The sequence below is a fragment of the Triticum dicoccoides genome, chromosome 7B (assembly GCF_002162155.2).
Source record: "Triticum dicoccoides isolate Atlit2015 ecotype Zavitan chromosome 7B, WEW_v2.0, whole genome shotgun sequence".
NCBI classification, from domain to species: Eukaryota; Viridiplantae; Streptophyta; class Magnoliopsida; order Poales; family Poaceae; genus Triticum; species Triticum dicoccoides.
The window spans coordinates 350,312,800-350,334,774 of NC_041393.1; positions in this window are offsets into that span (position 1 = coordinate 350,312,800).

A 21,975-nucleotide genomic window follows, 5' to 3' on the forward strand; every position below is an offset into this window, starting at 1 on the left:
GCATCATCCGACTACGGATGAAACACAAACAGAAACTCAAACGACATCCACCCTGCTAGCCCAGGCTGCCGACCTGGAACCTATCCCCTGATCGAAGAAGCAGAAGAAGAACTCAACGCAAGCAAGCATCGCTCTCGCGTCATGATCATCGAATAACCTGTACCTGCAACTATTGTTGTAGTAATCTGTGAGCCACGAGGACTCAGCAATCCCATTACCATGGGTATCAAGACTAGCAAAGCTTAAAAGGAAAGGAAGGGGTAAAGTGGTGAGGCTGCAGCAGCGACTAAGCAAGTATGGTGGCTAACATACACAAATAAGAGCGAGAAGAGAGCAAGCAGAACGGTCTTGAAGCTAGTAATGATCAAGAAGTGATCCTGAACTCCTACTTACGTCAAACATAACCCGGAAACCGTGTTCACTTCCCGGACTCCGCCGAAAAGAGACCATCACGGCTACACACAGGGTTGATGCATTTTAATTCGTATCTGGTGTCAAGTTATCTACAACCGAACATTAACAAATTCCCATCTGCCTATAACCGCAGGCACGGCTTTCAAAAGATTATAGCCTGCAGGGGTGTCCCAACTTAGCCCATGATAAGCTCTCGCGATCAACGAAGGATATACCTTCTCCCAGGAAGACCCGATCAGACTCGGAATCCCGGTTTACAAGACATTTCGACAATGGTAAAACAAGACTAGCAAAGTCGCCCGATGCGCCGACAATCCCGATAGGAGCTGCACATATCTCGTTCTCAGGGCAACACCGGATAAGTCAAGCTACGAGTAAAACCAGCCCTCGAGTTGCCCCAAGGTGGCCCCGCAGGTTGCTCAGTTTGGACCAACACTTAGACAAGCACTGGCCCGGGGGGGCTAAAATAAAGATGACCCTCGGGTTGGCCTACCCAAGGGAAAGGGTAGGTGGTGGTGAGGCAAATGGTAAAACCAATGTTGGGCCTTGCTGGAGGAGTTTTATTCAAAGTGAACTGTTGAGGGGGTCCCATAAATCACCCGACCGCGTAAGGAACGCAAAATCCGGGAACATAACACTGGTATGACGGAAACTAGGGCGGCAAGAGTGGAACAAAACACCAGGCAAAATGCCGAGTCTTCCACCCTTTACCAAGTATATAGATGTATTAATAATATAAGAGATATTGTGATATCCCAACCAAAATCCTGTCCACCATGGAGAAATCTTCAACTTCACCTGCAACTAGCAACGCTATAAGAAGGGCTGAGCAAAAACGGTAACATAGCCAAACAACGGTTTGCATAGGAAAGGTGTCAAAGGTTAGAGGTTCATGGCAATTTGGGATGGCTTGATAAACAGGTGATAGGTAGTGCAGCATAGCGATAGAACGAAGCAACTAGCATAGCAATGATAGTAGTGAGATCCAGGGTAGCGGTCATCTTGCCTGAAATCCCGCTAGGAAGAAGAACGAGTCCATGAAGTAGACGAACGGGAGTAGTCGAACGAATCCTCACAATCGCAACATTACCGGAACTAAGAAGCAACACCGGAAAGAAACAAACGACAAGGTAAATGCACAAGCATAATCTTGGCATGATGCACAATCAAGTATGATGCATGTCCGTTTAATGAGGCATGGCATGGCAAAGTGCAACAAACCACACTACATATTAAGTGGAGCTCAATGTGCAACGAGTTGCATATTGACGAAACACCACCTCGAGTTATTAGTTCGCTCTTGTTTATGCACCCAACAATATTAAATGTTGTTAAACATGGCAAGAGGTGAGGCATAAGTAAACTAACTATTTAGGCAAGTTTAAATGAGGCCGGAACAACGAACAACAATTCCGGGAAAACCCCATATGCCTATTTTAGATTCGGTACTGTTCTACCCTAAAACATATTTTATTGTTGTTAAACAAGAAAATAAAGTGCACCATGTTAAACTAGGCATTTTTCCACCCCATTTACATATATAGTTTAATTAAAACCGAGCTATGGTTATTTAGTTATGAAATAAATCATTTTAACATGTCATTTAAGCAAATTAATTCAAACAGCAAGTTAAACATTTTAAACATGGAAAGTGGCATATTATGAAACTAGATAAAATTCTAAGCATTTTACATATACAGTTTGATTAATTTGGATGCATACATATTTAGTTATAGGCATTTTAAAACAGTGGCAATTCGGTAAATATGCATGCACTGGAAAATGGTAAAATACACAGAGTGGGGAAAAAATATGCACGGGCCCGAAGCATCACAATGCAGCGGCCCAGATGAGGATTCGGCCCATGTGGCTGTGAGAGTGTGCAAAATTACAGGAAAACATAGCAAAAATTGGGGCCGCTGGGACTCGAACCCCAGACCACTCGAATGAATAGTGGTCGCGCTAGCCCCTGTGTGTTTGTGATACAAACTGCTCCCACGCTCTCTTGAGCTATCTAACGACAGGTCGAGCTTGGCCATGGCTGCACGACGACAACCGACGGCGAGGGCAAGCGCAAGCGACGACCGTTGGGGTTATGAACCTGCGGCGGGTGTGCGGAAACTGGCGAGGGAAGCGATGGTGGGACACGCGTGCGCTGTGCGCGTATGTGCAGAAGGCGCATGGGTGTGAGGAGCTCGAGGACCTCCTCCATGGGGATATGGAATCGGCGACTCGGGAAGATGACTACGATGACAGAATTGAACTGGAGAGAGAGATGGGGAGGAGCGGGGCTTCACCGTGGGGGTGCTGCTGGAGTCGTACGATGTCGACGACGGTCGGAGGATGCGCTGGTCGCCCGAGTTCATGACGTTGAGGAGGCAGAGGAAGAAGACGAAGACGTGGACGTGGACGACGGCGTGGAGGCGATCCAGTCCAGCCACCCATCGGAATCGGTCGGGGACGAAGACGGGGTGCAGGAGGACATGTCGAAGACGAGCTTGAGGCCCTCCGGCCACGAGAACAACGACGGACGTCGATGGTTTATCTCTCTGCTCTCGGTCCTCTGATTTGTGAAAGAAGAAGCAGAGGGAAGGGAAAGAGGTGGCGGCGGCGAGAGGGGAAGAGGGAAACCTAGGAGGGCTCGGACGCCAAGAGGGGTTAAATAGGGGTGCGGGCGCGGCTGGCTCAGCCACCGTGGCCATGTGCCTCGCTCGGCTGTGCGAGTTACTGAGAGAGAGAAAGAGAACAATCAAGGTGGAAGAAAGGAGCGGACTGGTGAGGCTGGCAAGCGGGCCCGGCAAAGTGAAAACAGTGCCAGCGTGGGAATTTTACCAGGAGGAGGGAGGCTGCGAGGTGGTGAGCGGGCCGGGGACGCGCACTAGTGGGCTGGACGATGACGCTCATGGAACCGGTGCTAGAAGGCTGGAGTCCAGGTAAAGCCCCTCTCCTGTATGCATTCTTCTCTTTCTTTCTTTCTTCAAACAGAAAACAGAGAAAACAAAATGCACAGGGATAGGAGAGTGGCGTGTGAGATATGAAAATATCGTCAGGACCCTGGTGTTATGTGGAATTTGATAAAATTGAGTTGGGCATTTTTAGAGGCAGAAAAATAAATCATGTTTGAATTAAATTCAAACTTGCTCCATTTTTGAACCCAACCAAAACAAGTACAATTGAGATCAAATTTGTCAGAGAGGTATAAGGCAATGAGTAAGATCACCAGGAAATAAATGAACATTAAAGGAGGAGGAAATAATGTCACTTGCGAAAACATGAAGGAAGAAGGAAGGAAGAGGTGATGATACATGGTGAAATGATGAGGTGGAGATAAGAAGAAGAGGGGTTCACACAAGAACACGCAATAAAACTTAAATATGCAAGCCAAGGCATGATGATCATGATGCAAATGCAACAAAAATGACATAGGCAATATCATGAAGCATAGAACAAAGCAAGGATGGTGCAATGCAATATAATATAAGATGGACATGATGCAAGAAGCAAAAATGACAAGGCACTCAACATAATCATGGCATAACATATATGAATGAAATATGCAAAACAATTATGATAATGCAACAAACATAATGAACACACGTCAACAACTAAAATAAATGGAAGGACAACAGAAGCGTCAGTCTCGGGGCGTTACATGATACTTGATTGGAATAATCATATTCATAATTAAAATTATGATGACAAGTTTCACAGTTATCGTTATTATTTATAGCATACATGTCATCACCATAATCATCATAGATAGCAACTTTGTTCTCATAGTCAATTGAAACCTCTTCCAAAATAGTGGATTCATCACTAAATAAAGTCATGATGTCTCCAAATCCACTTTCATCAATGTTGTGAAAAGATTCAACACCCTCAAAAATAGTGGGATCATTACTTGGAGTTGACACTCTTCCAAACCCACATTCATCATTGTAATCATCATAAATAGGAGGCATGCTACCATTATAACAAATTTGCACATAAAAACATGAGGGAATAAAAATATCATCTTCATCAAATATAGCATCCCCAAGCTTATGGCTTTGCATATTGTTAGCATCATGGATATTTAAAGAGTTCATACCAACAACATTGCAATCATGCTCATCATTTCAAAGAATTTTTGTCAAGCATTTTATAGAATTCTTCCTCTATAAATTGAGCATAATTTTCCTTATCATTTTCACGAAAGACATTATAAAGATGAATAATATGATGCAACCTCAATTCCATTTTTTGTAGTTTTCTTTTATAAACCAAACTAGTGATAAAACAAGAAGCTAAAAGATTTGATTGCAAGATCTAAAGATATACCTTCATGCACTCACCTCCCCGGCAACGACACCAGAAAAGAGCTTCGTTGACGGGGTGTGGGTGTCGCTTACCTAACCTCCCCGGCAACAGCGACATAAAAGAGCTTGATGTCTACTACACAACTTGTACTTTTAGACTCGTGTTGGGCCTCCAAGCACGAAGTTTTGTAGGGCAGTAGCAATTTTCCCTCAACTGGATGACCTAAGGTTTGCCAATCCGTGGGAGGCGTAGGATGAATATGGTCTCTCTCAAACAACACTGCACCAAATAACAAAAAGTCTCTTGTGTCCCAACACACCAAGTACAATGGTAATTTGTATAGGTGCACTAGTTCAGCGAAGAGATGGTGATACAAGTGTAATATGGATAGTAGATATTGGTTTTTGTAATAAGAGCAATAAAAAATAGCAAGGTAGCAATTGATAAAACAGAGCACAAACGGTATTGCAATGCTTGGAAATGAGGCCTAGGGTCCGTACTTTCGCTAGTGCAATCTCTCACAATGCTAATCTAATTGGATCATATAACCATCTGTCAAAGTGTGATGAAGAATCACTCCAAAGTTTTTATCTAGCGGAGTACATAAGAAGAAATTGTTTGTTGCTATTCTTTCCGATTGATCTATCCAAGAGTTCGTACTAAAATAACACCAAGTTATTCTTTCCGATCGATGTATCAAGAGTTCGTACTAAAATAACACCAAGTTATTCTTTCCGATTGATGTATCAAGAGTTCGTACTAAAATAACACTAAGTTACTGTTTTCGATCGATCTATCAAGCGTATGTACTAAAATAACACCAAAACAAATTCAGATTCATAATGCTCAATCCAACACAAAGAACCTCATAGAGTGCCCCAAGATTTCTTCCGGAGAAACAAAAGATGAGAAAGTGCATCAACCCCTATGCATAGATTACCCAAATGTCACCTCGGGAATCCGCGAGTTGAGTGCCAAAATATATCTCAAGTGAACCAATATAATACCCCATTGTCACTATGATTATTCGTATGCAAGACATATATCAAGTGCTCTCAAATCGGTAAAAGTATTCAATCCTATAAAACAAAATCTCAAAGGGAAAACTCAATTCATCACAACAAGATAGAGAGGGAGAAACACCATATGATCCAACTATATTAACAAAGCCCGCGATACATCAAGATCTTGCCATCTCAAGAACACGAGAGAGAGAGAGAGAGATTAAACACATAGCTACTGGTACAAACCCTCAACCTGAGGGTGGACTACTCCCTCCTCGTCATGGTGGCCGCCGGGATGATGAAGATGACCATCGGTGATGATTTCTCCCTCTGGCGGAGTGCCAGAACGGAGTCTAGATTGGTTTTTCGTGGCTATGGAGCCTTGCAGCGGCGAAACTTCTGATGTAGAGTTACCCCAAGGGTTTTTGGAATATTTGGCAATTTATAGGGTGAAGAGGCGGTGCGGGAGGCCATTGAGGTGGGCACAACTCATCAGGGCGCACCTGGGCCCCCAGGCGTACCCCCCCCGGGGCACCCCTCTGGTACTTCTTTGGCCCATCCTCGGTGTTCTGGTCCATAAAATTCTCCAAAAAAAATCGCTGTGTTTGGACTCCGTTTGATATTGATTTCCTGCGAAGTAAAAAAACAAGCAAAAACGGCAACTGGCACTGGGCACTATGTCAATAGGTTAATCCCAAAAAATGATATAAAGTTGCTATAAAATGATTGTAAAACATCCAAGAATGATACTATAACAGCATGGAACAATAAAAAATTATAGATATGTTGGAGACGTATCAGCATCCCCAAGCTTAATTCCTGCTCGTCCTCGAGTAGGTAAATGATAAAAACAAATTTTTTGATGTGGAATGCTGCCTATCAAGTTCATCACATTATTTTCTTGTGTAGCATGGACATATGGACTTTTATATGGTTCAAAGCAATAGCCTAGTTTTGACATGAAGATTTCAATACTCAAGCATATCAACAAGAAACCATGTCTTTCAAAATATCAAAACTAAAGCAAGTTATCCCTAGCCCATCATGCTCAATCATTGATCCATTCATGAAACGCCGCATATTAGCTACATCCAATGCTCAAGTACGATCATAGTGCCCCTTAGTTGGTGCTTATAAGAGAAGATGGAGACTCAAATAAAAATAAAAGTTGCATAAAGTAAATAGAAAGGCCCTTCACAGAGGAAAGTAGGGATTTGTAGAGGTGCCAGAGCTCAAAGCTTAAATTGAGAGATAAAAACATTTTGAGAGGCATACTTTTCCCGTCAATGAAAAAACCTAGTAATTCCCAACACCTTCCATGCTAGATATATCATAGGCGGTTCCCAAACAGAAAATAAAGTTTATTCCTTTTTCCACCATTCTCTAACAATCCACGGCTAACAGTATCCACGGGTGCCCTCCATACCAATACTTTCCAAGGAATTTATTATGTGATAACATGAAGTAAATTTATTTTTTATTTCGGGACTGGGCATCCCTAGTACCTTTGCCGTACTCTTGTGCAATGACAAGTGAATAAACACTCATCTTGAGAATAACACATCTAGCATGGAAAATATTGGCCACCCCCTGCTGCTTCGTGAGCGGTACGAACGCACAAAAAGGAAATTTATTTTGAGAAATAGAGATGGCGCATACAAATTTACTTAGAACGGCACGAAAATACCGCATATAGGTAGGTATGGTGGACTCATGTCGCAAAACTGGGTTTAAGGATTTTGTATGCACAAGTAGCATCTCTACTTAGTACAAGTGGAGGCTAACAAAAAGATTGAGAAGCAACCGACCAAGAAACAAAAATTCACATAAGCGAGCATTAAGCATAACTAACACCGAGTAATGCACCACAAGTAGGATGTAATTTCATTGCATAACTATTGACTTTCGTGCTTGCATAGAGAATCACAAATCTTACTAAATCATAATTACTCGTCAACATGACTCACATATCACTATCATCATATCTCAAAATTATTACAAAGAATCAAGTTTATTTTGTCCAATGATCTTCATAAAAGTATTTATTGTATCCCCCTTGAATATCTATCACTTTGGGACTAATTTCATATGTTGCTTTTGATAAGCTCAAAACAAATTTAAGTGAAGAGCATGAGCATAAAAGAATTTTCTTTTCTCAAAATAATATATGTGAAGTATAAGAGAATTTCTTCAAAAATCTTAAAGCATACCGTGCTCAAAAAGATATAAGTCAAGCACTAGAGCAAATGACAAACTACTTTAAAAAAAATATATGTTAAGATCAAAAGAGTAGTTAAGTAAATAGGTAGCTATGTGAGGACTCTCTCTTATTTAAAAGTTTCAGATCTAAGTATTTTATTAGAACAGCAAGCAAAACAAAATAAAATGGCATTCCAAGAATAGCACAACTCATGTGAAGAAGCAAAAACTTAGGCTCAACCGATACTAACCGATAATTGTTGATTAAGAAATATGGGATGCCTACCGGGGCATCCCCAAGCTTAGATGCTTGAGACTTCTTGGAATATTAACTTGGGATGCCTTGGGCATCCCCAAGCTTGAGCTCTTGTGTCTCCTTAATTCCTCTCATATCACGGTTTTCCTAAATCTGAAAAACTTCATCCACACAAAATTCAACAAGAACTCGTGAGATAAGTTAGTATAAACCAATGCAAAACTTTATCATTATCTACTGTAACAAATCACTAAAATTATTATTCAACATTGCATACTAAATGCATCTGCATATTTAATACTCCTATCCTCAAATAGAATCATTAAACAAGCAAACATATGGAAGCAATGCAAACATTACAACAATTTGTCTAAACAGGACAGTCTGTAAAGGACGCAATATTCATCATACTTCCCTAACTCAAATTTTTTATAAGAATACCACATGGTAGAAAATTTATTATGGCCTACTATGCAAAAAGATTCAAACTTATATCCATTCTGACTTTCCTAGTGAATTTTTGCAACAGAGATAAACTTTCTGTTTTGAAACAGTAACTCATATACTTGTAAAATACGCATGGCAAAGGCTATACTTGACATTTTTATTGAAATGAAAGACGCAAAACTTTATTATAAATAGCAGCAAGCATAGACAAACAAAATAAAATGACCCTCCAAGCAAAACACATATCATGTGACGAATGAAAATATAGTCCCAAGTGAGATTACCGATAATGTTGGAGACGAAAGAGGGGATGTCTTTCGGGGAATCTCCAAGCTTAGTTGCTTGGATCTTCCTTGAATATTACCTTGGGGGTGCTTTGGGCATCCCCGAGATTAGGTTCTTGTCACCCCTTATTCTCCTCATATCGACATCTACCAAAAACTTGAAAACTTCAATCACACAAAACTTAACGGGCTTCGTGAGATAGGTTAGTGTGATAAGGAGCAAACCATTTCACTTTGGTACTGTCAAAGACAAGATTCATAATTCTTTACACACAATTCCAACTGTATCACATCATTTCCATAATTTATATTGAGCAATATAAGCCATAGAAATTAGGAAACAAGCAAACTATGCACTGAAAACAGAATCTGTCAAAAACAGAACAGTCTGAAGTAATCTGTACTCCAACCATACTTCTATAACTCCAAAAATTCTGAAACATTAGGACAACGTATATAATTTATATATCAATCATCTGTAAAAAATTTCAGATCAAAATCACATTTCAGTGAATTTTTAAAATTCCTGGACTGAGCGCAAAATTTTCTGTTTTTGGACAGAATCAAATCAACTATCATCCATGCTATCCCAAAGGCTTTACTTGGTACTTTATTGAAACAAAAACTATAAAACATGATTACTAAAAGTATCCTAATCATGTGAACACACAATGACAGTAGGGGTAAATGTTGGGTTGTCTCCCAACAAGTGCTTTTCTTTTATGCCTTTTTAGCTAGGCATGATGATTTCAATGATGCTCACATAAAAGATAAGAATTGAAACATAACAAGAGCATCATGAATCATATGGCAAGCACATTTAATTCTAACCCACTTGCTATGAATAGGGATTTTGTGAGAAATTTTTTATGGGAACAAGAATCAACTAGCATAGGAAGGCAAAACAAGCAAAACTTCAAGATTTTGAAAACATAAAGAGGAAACTTGATACTATTACAATTCCTAGAAGCATAAGTTCCTCCCTCATAATAATTTTCAGAAGCATCATGAATGACTTCAACAAAATACTCATCAGATAAAGCATTCCTTTCGTGATACATAAGCATAGAAATTTTGTTACTCCCCACATAAGTAAATTTATTATCATTCATAATAGTGGGAGCAAACTCGAAAATGCGTTGGAGCACCCAGCGACTATGCCACTGTAATCTCACTCATTCAATCGTCTCGGGATTCCATCCTCTATATTAGCTGGGTACGTATTGGATGATTTTTACCGTGTATAGCTCTCCAGCGGTTTTCGTATTAAATGATGCATAGTGTCATTTCTGTTCTGACTTCTGACATGGAGTGCATGCATCCTACTCAACTGCTAACGCCCAACAACCAGAGCTTTAATTCAATGCATCACGCTCCTCAATATCCCACTTTTTTTCTCCATGGATAATGGTTGCTTAATGCACACTCTTTTTTCTAGTACTCTTGGTGCATAAAGTTTGTAAAAAAGAAACATGTGCACACTTTGTTCCAAACAATTTCACCGCTGATTCCAAAAATCATCCGATGGGGAGATGGTGTGTTTAAAAGTGTGTGTAGTAACTCGAGCGCATGCTTTGTGGCACGGGAGCGACTTTGTTGGCCCATCTGTCTTAGACACGCAAAGCATTAATGAACTTGGAGTAACTTGTGTTCAGACATTTCATGCATGCATGTGGGACCCTCAACGCGAAACTTTACCATGCTTGTACTACTCCATGTCCCATTTTGGAGAAACAGCCGTGTACTCTAGGATTTTTCATCGACCTACGTGATTCGTTGAAGAAAGCTTAGTTGTCCAGGCAAAGCTTTCTCAAATTAACATACCATTTGATTAACTACTATGAGTGACATAAAAATTACACAATAATACATTGAGCAGATTTCTTTTTATTCATTCATTACAAAGATACATACTATCATTTCTCTAATCTTGAATTGTAATAGGCTAATTGTGAGATTCCATGACATCATTTCCCGCTTCCGTTGCACGGGAAGCTGTTAACCTCGTCACCTTCTTCCTCTCTCCCACTGACTTACGTCCAGACAGCGATACCAAGAATCTGCATTTAAAAGCACGCTCCACATTTTGTTGAACATAGTTGACACATGGGGGTCGGTCTCTCCAAATCCTTCTTCCAACGTGTACTGAACTGGTGCCTGAAAGAGAATTACAACTTCTCGTCATTATTACCGAATCAAACTTAAAATAACTGACAGCAGAGATGAATCAACAAGTGACTTGAAAAGATATATATGATTGGTTTGTGATTAGGGTATGCGACGGCTGTGCACATAATAAAATTATTATTGCTGTAGATGCGTTAGAGAGTCTTGCTAATAATAAATGACTTCCAGGAAGTTCATAAATGAATCAGGCGCTCGATTCTACATGAACATGTGCACCCTGCCTGGAATTAAATGTGTATGGACACTTGGACAGATTGAAACTGTGCGTATATACTCACAACTGCTGTATTGAGACATTGAAAATCATTCCGATTAAACTTGCACCGATGCTGAAACACTGACTTACGTCCAGACACGCGATACCAAGAATCTCCATTTAAAAGCATGCTCCACATTTTGTTGAACATAGTTGACACATGGGGGTCGGTCTCCCCAAATCCTTCTTCCAATGTGTACTGAACTGGTGCCTGAAAGAGAATTACAACTTCTCGTCATTGTTACCGAATCAAACTTAAAATAACTGACAACAAAGATGAATCAACAAGTGACTTGAAAAGATATATATGATTGGTTTGTGATTAGGGTATGCGACGGTTGTGCACATAATAAAATTATTATTGCTGTAGATGCGTTATGAGAGTCTTTCTAATAATAAATGACTTCCAGGAAGTTCATAAATGAATCAAGCGCTCGATTCTACACGAACATGTGCACCCTGCCTGGAATTAAATCTGTATGGACACTTGGACAGATTGAAACTGTGTGTATATACTCACAACTGCTGTATTGAGACATTGAAAATCATTTTGATTAAACTTGCACTGATGCCGAAACACGAGCCAACTGGCTAAGATTACAGGGGGGAGCGTCTCCATGTGCTCCTAGTCCGCCTCCGAGCAAACTCAACAAAATAACTATCATGTGATACTTGATTGGCATAATCATATTGAGAATTAAAATTATGATGACAAGTTTCACGGTTATCATTATTATTTATAGCATACATGTCATCACCATAATCATCATAAATAGCAACTTTGTTCTCATAGTCAATTGAAACCTCTTCCAAAATAGTGGATTCATCACTAAATAAAGTCATGACCTCTGCAAATCCACTTTCATCAATATTGTGAAAAGATTCAACACCCTCAAAAATAGTGGGATCACTACCTAGAGTTGACACTCTTCCAAACCCACATTCATCATTGTAATCATCATAAATAGGAGGCATGCTACCATTATAACAAATTTGCACATCAAAACTTGGGGGAATAAAAATATCATCTTCATCAAACATAGCATCCCCAAGCTTATGGCTTTGCGTATCGTTAGCATCATGGATATTCAAAGAGTTCATACCAACTACATTGCAATCATGCTCATCATTCAAAGAATTTTTGTCAAACATTTTATAGAATTCTTCCTCTATCAATTGAGCACAATTTTCCTTTCCATCATTTTCACGAAAGACAATATAAAGATGAATAATATGATGCAACCTCAATTCCATTTTTTTGTAGTTTTATTTTATAAACCAAACTAGTGATAAAACAAGAAGCTAAAAGATTTGATTGCAAGATCTAAAGATATACCTTCATGCACTCACCTCACCGGCAACAGTGCTAGAAAAGAGCTTCCTTGACGGGGTGTGGGTGCCGCTTACCTAACCTCCCCAGTAACAGCGCCAGAAAAGAGCTTGATGTCTACTACACAACTTGTTCTTTTAGACTCGTGTTGGGCCTCCAAGCGCAGAGTTTTGTAGGACAGTAGCAATTTTCCCTCAAGTGGATGACCTAAGGTTTGTCAATCCGTGGGAGGCGTAGGATGAAGATGGTCTCTCTCAAACAACCCTTCAACCAAATAACAAAAAGTCTCTTGTGCCCCCAACACACCAAATATAAAGGTAATTTGTATAGGTGCACTAGTTCGGCAAAGAGATGGTGATACAAGTGTAATATGGATAGTAGATAATGGTTTTTGTAGTAAGAGCAATAAAAAATAGCAAGGTAGCAATTGATAAAACAGAGCACAAATGATATTGCAATGCTGTAAAATGAGGCCTAGGGTACGTACTTTTGCTAGTGCAATCTCTCAATAGTGCTAATCTAATTGGATCATTGACCATCCCTCAAAGTGATATGAAGAATCACTCCAAAGTTTTTATCTAGCTGAGAACATAAGAAGAAATTGTTTGTAGCTATTCTTTCCAATCGATCTATCCAAGAGTTCGTACAAAAATAACACCAAGTTATTCTTTTCGATCAATCTATCAAGAGTTCATACTAAACTAACACTAAGTTACTATTTCCGATCGATCTATCAAGAGTTCGTACTAAAATAACACCAAAACAAATTCAGATTCATAATACTCAATCCAACACAAAGAACCTCATAGAGTGCCCCAAGATTTCTTCCGGAGAAACAAAAGATGAGAACGTGCATCAACCCCTATGCATAGATTACCCGAATGTCACCTCGGGAATCCGCGAGTTGAGTGCCAAAACATGTCTCAAGTGAATCAATATAATGCCCCATTGTCACCAAGGGTATTCATATGCAAGACATATATCAAGTGCTCTCAAATCCATAAAAGTATTCAATCTGATAAAATGAAATCTCAAAGGGAAAACTCAATTCATCACAACAAGATAGAGAGCGAGAAACACCATATGATCCAACTATATTAACAAAGCCCGAGATACATCAAGATCGTGCCATCTCAGGAACACGAGAGAGAGAGAGAGAGAGAGAGAGAGAGAGAGAGAGAGAGAGATTAAACAAATAGCTACTGGTACAATCTCTCATCCCCGAGGGTGGACTACTCCCTCCTCATAATGGTGGCCGATGTTTGGTAGAACTACGTCGGTATTTACCCAAAGAGGAAGGGATGATGCAGTATAGAGACGGTAGGTATTTACTTCAGTGATGAGACCAAGGTTATCAAACCAGTAGGAGAACCTCCTCACACCATGTAAACAGCACCTGCACACAAAAAACAAATACTCACAACCCGACATGTTAAAGGGGTTGTCAATCCCTTTTGGGTACGACACCTCAAGTGGGCAAAAACATGAGGTAAAAAAGTGGTAGATATGGTAAATAGATCGCGGAACAAATAAATTGCAGCAAGATATTTTTGTAGTTTTGGTTTAATAGATCTGAAAATAAATGCAAAATAAAATAGGTTGCAAAGGCAAATATGATGAAAAGAGACCGGGGGCCGTAGGTTTCACTAGTGGCTTCTCTCAAGAAAAATAGGAAACGATGGGAAAATAATTACTGTTGGGCAATTGATAGAACTTCAAATAATCATGACGATATCCAGGCAATGATCAATATATAGGCATCACGCCCAAGATTAGTAGACCGACTCCTTCCTGCATCTACTACTATTACTCCACACATCAACTGCTATCCAGCATGCATCTAGTGTATTAAGTTCATGAGAAAACGGAGTAATGCAATAAGAGCGATGACATGATGTAGACAAGATCCGTTTATCTATCACGGCAGATATAGATCTCATCTTGTTATCCTTAGTAGCAACGATACATACGTGTCGGTTCCCCTTCTGTCACTGGGATCAAGCTCCATAAGATCGAACCCACTACAAAGCACTTCTTCCCATTGCAAGATAAATAAATCAAGTTGGCCAAACAAAACACAAATATCAGAGACACTACTAGGAAAATGCTTATAGATAGAAGTTTACCAGTAGCGTTTGTTTATGACACCATGCTACTAGTAGTTAGTAGTAGCGCTGGCTAGAAAGAGTGCTACTGGTATCTGTTAGCAGCAGCGCTTGTTATCTAACCCCATGCTACTACTAAGTGTAACAAACCTGATAGAGGCGGGGGTGTCCCGATCTTTCGATGAGAAGATAACTATCGATTTGGTGGAGACGACTTTGACGATCCGACTACAAACGTGCACGACGTTGCGCCTTAGCAATCGCTAAACCAACTCCGAGAGGTTATTGACCACGCCGGAGCACAATCAACCTGACCACGAAGGTCTATTCCTGCAAGCAATCGAAGAACAAGCAAGAATATGATAAAAGCAATCTGAATATTGCGAGTATATATGAAGTATTGATAAAGGTGGGGATCCGTAAGCGGTCTTGGTCTGGTCGTTGGACACAAACGAAGTACACGAAGTTGCAATGGCTAACTTTTAACTAAACAAATCCCAAGGAAAAGCTACTAGATGGATCTACTTATATAGGAGCAAGGGGTGGCGGCCAAGGAGGTGGGAGGATGTCCCAAGGCAGCCTAAAACTAAATCTAGGTCGTACGAGGCCAATGGGCCCAAGTGGAGGTGATGTAACACCTTTGGACTTGTAGTTTGACTCGGATTCTGCCGCAGCATCAGATTGTTTCGTCCACAACTCAACGCTCTGGACGAATTTGAAGGTGATTCCAATTGGGTTGGAAAATGCACGAAATCTAGTTTCCAACAAAAAAAGAATCACCCAATTCGGAGTCCGTATGAAAAACTTGTGTGCGTTTTGAGTCAGGTATGTCTGTGCAGTCCGAATCTGTATCCAGAACGTGAGAGACTTGGACTCTATCTTCTCTTGGGCCAAAAGTGACGTGAGAGAACTTTTTGGACAGCAAATAAACATCTCTTTCTTCCTTATCTTCATATGTGGATTGTACAAATGTCCCATACACCTGCAATTAGACAAAACACAAAAATGTGTGAAGTATTTTTGTTCTGGATAACATAAATAGATTATTGAATAGTTTGCACTAGAAATCACCTGACAAATATGCATATATGCAATATTTTTGGTCATATCCAAGGTAGTCATGTCCTCATCATCCTCCCCTTCTTGAAAATAAAGCCGTCCTCGGCGTTGCTTAATCTGAAATGTGGCTAACAAAAGAGACAAGGTGTACATGTTGTATATGTATATGTCATCCATTTTTACTTCCCTTGATTTTTGCATATATGACACATGAATAGATGAGTAACTTGCATAGTTCATAAAATCTAAAGCCAAAAAATTAGCACAAGAAGTAGAAGGCATGAAAATATTGCAACTCAGTTTGCACATATAAGTGAAACTCTTATTTATTTCAAAAGATTGACAATGTTCATCATTAAACCATCCCAACATTGGTGAATAAACCTTACTTGCATCAAATTTACATGCCACAACATGCTTAAATAAGCAAACATGCAATAAGTCATTCAACACAGAATCATCACCAAGATTAGAGGTCATATCAAAATGATTAAACATTGGTTCTTTTGCATCAATAGTTAATTCAATGGGTGCACTCAAAATTGTTGGTATTTCAGTTGTTTGATCACATGGCAAAGTCAAATTATCAACGTAGTCCTCTAAAATAGGTGGTGTGATCAAAGTAGTGGGTAGCTCATCAGATGGTGCATTCAAATTGACAAGGCATTCATCATTCTCATGTAGAGATGGAAGATCAGTACCTTTGTCATTACCTCTTATGATCAACTCAGATGATGTAGCCACTCTCGGGGGCGATGTGTCACATGGTGGAGGTGATGTAGTCCTGATAACAATAGATGTGGTTGTCATAGTATGCCTAGTAGTTGAAGGAACAATCATATCAACTCTTGGAATGTGCACCGTGCGCTTGTTCTCCTCGTGGCCAACACGTCGTTTTATTTCCTGTTCAGCTTTGCAAGCAAGATGAAACAAATGGTCCATAGGATAACACTCTTCATGAATTAGTATCTCTTGAATATCACGGTTTAATCCTCCCCAAAATCTATCCATAAAATCATCTTCACTTTCTTCTAAAGAGGAATGCAACAAGGTAGTTTGTAAATCATCATAATATTTTGTTACAGTTTCACTACCTTGTTTTAAGTGTTGCAACTTCTTAATCATGTCACGAGTATAATAAGCAGGGACGAAAGTATGTCGCATGGCAAGTTTCAAATCATCCCAAGTAGTAGGTATATAATCAGGGTGTAACCGACAATATTCACTCCACCAAACCAAAGCATAACCAGTGAAAGAACCAACCGCAACCTTAACCTTTAAGTTCATCGAAATTATGGGAAGCAAATATATTTTTTATGTCGAACTCCCATTCAATATATAAAGCAGGTTTAAAACGGCCATTAAATGGTGGTATAGATACATTAACCTGATCATGTGCATTTGGATGTTTGTGCACCTCTCGTGATGGTTGTGGTATTGCAAAGGTGGTGGCACGTCTCCCGCGATCGACAAAGCCCATGAATTGACTCTGGATCCTGTCATGATTAGTAGAACAAGAAACAAAACCCAAAAATAATGTTCCTATAACTACTAGGATGTGGTGGTAAAATGCTCACAGTAAAGCAAATATCAATGTCTTACAAGTTCTTACCATGCAGCAGGCGGTGATCGGCAACCAGCGGTGCCAAGTAACTCCGAATATTGAGTAAAGCGATTGCCAGGGGAGCGTACGTATACACGGTGTAGAAATATGTGGAGCTGGGTTGGCTATATATGGTAGCAAAAGATTAGCAATAATCAATTCAAAGATGCAATGTTGAATAAACGCTCAACGACGGTACTGTGCTGGTCCTAGGCTAGACCGGACTAGAGACGCGAGCCTAGAACACTAATAAGGTCACGGCGTAGCACAACTAGCATCAATGAAGGATACTAAGTAGCTCTTGACAGCAAGATATAAGTGAAGATCACAACGGCAGTGAAGATAATGATGAAAAACAACTGCCAAGCAGGATATACAACAACTCTCTCTCCAACTTTCCTCTTGAAAAGTTTGAGACAATTTTCTGATAAATTCTTTCAAAGAATGCTACTAACTCAAGCTTTCCAATGCAAAAAGAATCACTCAATTCCGAGTTGATATGAGGAGTCAAAGAATTCTAAAACTGGCCTGAAAAATTGGAACAAGTTGTGTTCACGAACTTCGGAGGGCAAAAAGACCTATTTAGAAGCCGATTTTGAGATGTCAAATATTGAACTAGCTTCTGCAACTATTTAGATGCGGCTCGTCGCTATCTTTAATTTGAGTACTCACGGAGCCAAAACTGACTTCGTATGTGATAGAGGCAAAGGTGTCCCGTCTTTCGATGAGATGGTGGATTTCGCTTTGGTGGAAGTCGACTTTGACGATACGACTACGAACGTGCGAGGACGTCGCGCCTTAGCAATCGCTAAACCAACTCCGAGAGGTTATTGACCACGCCGGAGCACGATCAACCTGACCACGAGGGTCTGTTTCCTGCGAGCAAACGAAGAACAAGCAAGAAACTAAGATTGCAATCTGGATATTGCGAATATAAGATGAAAGCTTTATTGATCAAGGTGGGGTTCTGTGACGCCTTTGTCTGGTCGTTGAACACAAACGAAGTACGCGAAGTTGCAGCTATGGCGAACTTTTAATCTAAACAAAACCCAAAGTCTAAACGATGCCCTAAGGGCTGTATATATGGAGGAAGAGGGGGGAATTTCGTGGCCCTTGGTGGAGGAGTCCGAAATCAACCCTATCTCTTGTTTCCCCACACATACGGACTCTAAAAATAGCCTATACTTACGTATTTCGAAATTACATGGGCCTGGCCCAATTATAAGGTGACGCAGCACCTAAAATAGCCTCGGGACGAAATTTATGAAGTGGCATCTTGTATATTTCGTCCAAGGCTTCATGCACCCATTATGGTGGCTTCAAAGTCCTGAAATCATCACTTGTAACTCCGTTCTTGTTCCCCTTGCGCATGCCATCATCTCCATGCTTGTTCTTGCTCCAATGTTCATCCTTCTCCAAGCTAGGCCCTTCATTTGTAAGCAAAACAAATGTATCCAATTTAGGCAGCATCATATTCTCATGAACATTAGAATCATTACCAAGAAACGAAAGTACCTGGTAATTTAGTTGGCGTGCACGAGCTCTAGTAATTGGTCCAGTATGTATAGCAGCAGGGGCTGTGGGTGTAACAATTGTATTGATGTCCTCATCACGTCTCCCGCGATCGAGAAAGCCCATGAATTGACTCTGGATCCTGTCATGATTAGTAGAACAAGAAACAAAACCCAAAAATAATGTTCCTATAACTACTAGGATGTGGTGGTAAAACGCTCACAGTAAAGCAAATATCAATGTCTTACAAGTTCTTACCATGCAGCAGGCGGTGATCGGCAACCAGCGGTGTCAAGTAACTCCGAATATTGAGTAAAGCGATTGCCAGGGGAGCGTACATATACACGGTGTAGAAATATGTGGAGCTGGGTTGGCTATATATGGTAGCAAAAGATTAGCAATAATCAATTCAAAGATGCAATGTTGAATAAACGCTCAACGACGGTACTGTGCTGGTCCTAGGCTAGACCGGACTAGAGACGCGAGCCTAGAACACTAATAAGGTCACGGCGTAGCACAACTAGCATCAATGAAGGATACTAAGTAGCTCTTGACAGCAAGATATAAGTGAAGATCACAACGGCAGTGAAGATAATGATGAAAAACAACTGTCAAGCAGGATATACAACAACTCTCTCTCCAACTTTCCTCTTGAAAAGTTTGAGACAATTTTCTGATAAATTCTTTCAAAGAATGCTACTAACTCAAGCTTTCCAATGCAAAAAGAATCACTCAATTCCGAGTTGATATGAGGAGTCAAAGAATTCTAAAACTGGCCTGAAAAATTGGAACAAGTTGTGTTCACGAACTTCGGAGGGCAAAAAGACCTATTTAGAAGCCGATTTTGAGGTGTCAAATATTGAACTAGCTTCTGCAACTATTTAGATGCGGCTCGTCGCTATCTTCAATTTGAGTACTCACGGAGCCAAAACTGACTTCGTATGAGGAAGATACACCTGTTTTACTGAACAGTGCGCAAAACAGATTCCAATCCGAATTCAGGTACGAGATTGATTCTAGATAGATCCAATTTTTTTTTCTCTTCTCTTTTTTTTCTCACACTTTTTTTTTCTTTTCCTTTCTTTTTTTTCTTTGACTTTTTTTTTACTTTTCTCTAACTTTTTTTTCTCTGACTTTTTTTCTCTCTCTTTTTTTTCTCCCTCTTTCCAAGACAAACTAGATGAGATGTAGATTGGATCAGGCGAAGATGTGAATGACCTCAATTATGATTATGACAATGAACAGTGCGTAGCACGTGGTGGAAATTAATAGATGGGATGGTGGACGGCGGAAGGAAAAATGATGCAGCGGCGGCGTGACTAATGTGAACAGAACTCGAAACTCTAAAGGAACTAGACACTAAGACCAGCAACTGACACGACGATGCAACCGATAATTCAACTATGCAAGCAATGAATAGAAAATTGCAAAGGCTCAGACTGGCTTGGATAAAGGATGAACAGATCTAACTTTTTTTGTGTGGCTTTTTCATGGACTATAGGTATGAATGACAGATGCGATCTAAACTATGAAAAACTGTAAAATCTCATCGAGCAACCTGAAAACTGATACCACTTGATAGAGGCGGGGGTGTCCCGATCTTTCGATGAGAAGATAACTATCGATTTGGTGGAGACGACTTTGACGATCCGACTACAAACGTGCACGACGTTGCGCCTTAGCAATCGCTAAACCAACTCCGAGAGGTTATTGACCACGCCGGAGCACAATCAACCTGACCACGAAGGTCTATTCCTGCAAGCAATCGAAGAACAAGCAAGAATATGATAAAAGCAATCTGAATATTGCGAGTATATATGAAGTATTGATAAAGGTGGGGATCCGTAAGCGGTCTTGGTCTGGTCGTTGGACATAAACGAAGTACACGAAGTTGCAATGGCTAACTTTTAACTAAACAAATCCCAAGGAAAAGCTACTAGATGGATCTACTTATATAGGAGCAAGGGGTGGCGGCCAAGGAGGTGGGAGGATGTCCCAAGGCAGCCTAAAACTAAATCTAGGTCGTACGAGGCCAATGGGCCCAAGTGGAGGTGATGTAACACCTTTGGACTTGTAGTTTGACTCGGATTCTGCCGCAGCATCAGATTGTTTCGTCCACAACTCAACGCTCTGGACGAATTTGAAGGTGATTCCAATTGGGTTGGAAAATGCACGAAATCTAGTTTCCAACAAAAAAAGAATCACCCAATTCGGAGTCCGTATGAAAAACTTGTGTGCGTTTTGAGTCAGGTATGTCTGTGCAGTCCGAATCTGTATCCAGAACGTGAGAGACTTGGACTCTATCTTCTCTTGGGCCAAAAGTGACGTGAGAGAACTTTTTGGACAGCAAATAAACATCTCTTTCTTCCTTATCTTCATATGTGGATTGTACAAATGTCCCATACACCTGCAATTAGACAAAACACAAAAATGTGTGAAGTATTTTTGTTCTGGATAACATAAATAGATTATTGAATAGTTTGCACTAGAAATCACCTGACAAATATGCATATATGCAATATTTTTGGTCATATCCAAGGTAGTCATGTCCTCATCAAAACCACACCCCCTGATCAATAAATATTAGCAGCGCTGGTCGCCCAACCGACGCTATACTGTTAGTTTAGGATCTATAGAGCCCGTTGAGATAAACGCGCTACTACTATTTTTTCAATGTATAACATTTTACGAGTAGCGTGTTTTCTTAGCCCGCGCTATAGGTAGTGCAACACTAGCCGTAGACATTTTGCAAGCTGCCATAGCAATAGCGCGCATAGGTGACCCGCGCTACTGCTATGCCCACCAGCCACCTTTCCCCTCCTTCCTCCCATTTCTTCTTCCTCTCCCCCTTCCTTTCTCCCCCTTTCCTTGCACCTTGCTTGTTCCAATGCTCCCCCTCCTCCACCCCTCCATTAGAGCCCTCCCTTCCCCTCTTCTTTGCCCTTCCACCCCCTCTTGTTTGCCCCTCCACCACACCCCTCCATTAGAGCCCTCCCCCCCTCTTCTTTGCCCTCCACCAC